The sequence below is a fragment of the Octopus bimaculoides genome, chromosome 6 (genome assembly GCF_001194135.2).
Source record: "Octopus bimaculoides isolate UCB-OBI-ISO-001 chromosome 6, ASM119413v2, whole genome shotgun sequence".
NCBI lineage: Eukaryota > Metazoa > Mollusca > Cephalopoda > Octopoda > Octopodidae > Octopus > Octopus bimaculoides.
In genome coordinates this window covers 36,603,055-36,605,031 of record NC_068986.1, presented here as the reverse complement: position 1 = coordinate 36,605,031, position 1,977 = coordinate 36,603,055, and the positions used below count along the sequence as shown (strand labels likewise).

Below are 1,977 nucleotides of genomic sequence, written 5' to 3'. Positions count from 1 at the left end.
TGTCCTCCGTCTTCCTTTTCTTTTGGACTTTCCTATGTCTCCGGTTCTATTTCTGAAGAAGAGCTTCGTTCGAAACGTAGAACAACGTATACACACACACACACACACACACACACACACACACACATATATATATATATATATATATATATATATATATATTGATGCTCGGGAAAATGAAAGCGTCTTCTAAGTTTTGAGCCCCCGCTCTTCAGCAGAAAGGAATAAGAGAAAATAAACAGAAAGAGAATGAAAAAAATATATATATATATGTATGTGAAAATTGCTTAGGTATTTCGCTTAGGCGTAGCGGGACTAATAACCTGGTATAGAACTCAATACAAGTATTGTTAGATGATTATAGAATGCTAATAGGAATAAAGAGATGACGTCGGGAAAATGATAAGGGTTATTTTATGAACTCTATCAGCTTATAGCTGTTTCTGGTGTATGATTTGGTGGACCGTTTGTTGAATCGGTGGGTAACATCCTATAGCTTCATAAGATCTTTCAATACGAAATGCACTTTTTGGGGAGAGAGAGAGAGAAAGAGAGAGAGAAATAGAGAAAGAAAGATAAAGAGAGAGAGAGAGAGAGAGAGAGAGAGAGAGAGAGAGAGACTTCAAAGCAGCGTTAAAGATATAAAATACAAAACGTTAGCAAATTAGAAAAGTAGAAATTTCATAATTTAAAGATGAACATTATATATATATATATACAGGCTATATTAAATCTCTGAGCGACCTATAGACACTAGCAATACGGAATCGTAACATATAATTGCCAACGAAGTGTGGCGTCCTATAATGGACCGTGCTACTTTCGTTTATAGCCCCAGGAAAACATCTCTTCCAGCTGGCTAACAACACACGTTCTGTATCCGATTAGTATTTGCCAGGGGAGGTCATCACTCCGATCTCTAGGCTTATGTGATACACACGGACTCGAGTTTCTGGGTGATTACCCATCTTCAGCGCGTGTTAATTACAAGCTACTGACGAAAACTCATTCCACTCGCAAAATAATATCAGCTTTTTCCAGTGACAAACTTTCGCTGTGTATATGGTGGGTGTCCTTGTATTTATCTTCCACCACAACATGGCACCCGGTGAAGTAAATACTAGGCTGAAAAAAGGGCTGAGGGTAATACATGTCATTAAAACAATTCAGTGCTGCAGTCCGCTAAAACAGCTAATATATGTAAAACATGTAACGGTTATATAAATGAAAAAGGCGTTAACATGTATGCAAAAATACATCAGTATTTTCATAAATACTGATATGTATGTAATTATTTATATATGTGTGTATGTATATATGAATGTAAGTAACGATCAAATCATACGTGCTCGTCTTGTGCTGTATGTCATTACTATAGTTTAAAACTATTTTTACATTAATATATTGACTGCAAAAACTCAAATTTTATCCTTTATATTTTTATGCAAACTAAGCAAATAATTGGCACGCATCTAAATATAATATATCTTTTAATGAATTAAAAGAAATCTAAAACTATGTTAGGTATACTTGTATAAAGAAATAAATACAATGGAAAAATTCTTGAACAATTTAGTTCCTAAATAGCCCGAAAAAAAAAAAGTATCTTTTATTTTCAGTTAACATTGCAGGAAACGTTAGAGAAATCTAAATACTATAGCATGTATTGAAATAAAGTAAATAAATTAATAGCGCAAAATACTTCGTGGTTATCTATCATCAGCGTGTGTCAATCACAGGCTAGTAACCACCCAGAAACTCGAGGCCGTGTGTATCACATAAGGTGAGACATGGGAGCGATGACCTCCCCTCGAAATACTAATCGGACACAGAATGTGTATCGTTAGTCGCTGGAAGAGATGTCTTCCCAGGGTTATATGCCTCAATAGCACTGTCCTTTATAGGAGGCCACACTTCGTTGAAAATCATATATTACGTCATATATATATATATATATATATATATATATATATATAT

General features: G+C 34.5%; 1 protein-coding gene and 1 long non-coding RNA gene across 3 annotated transcripts in view; one reads left to right on the top strand and one right to left on the bottom strand.

The window, feature by feature from the left end:
* The window catches only part of LOC106870527 (BAI1-associated protein 3), a 1,007,871-nt gene that overhangs the window by 65,378 nt on the left and 940,516 nt on the right, over nucleotides 1-1,977 (top strand). The gene's annotated exons all lie outside the window — the stretch shown is intronic.
* The window catches only part of LOC106867502 (uncharacterized), a 12,748-nt gene that overhangs the window by 10,572 nt on the left and 199 nt on the right, over nucleotides 1-1,977 (bottom strand). The gene's annotated exons all lie outside the window — the stretch shown is intronic.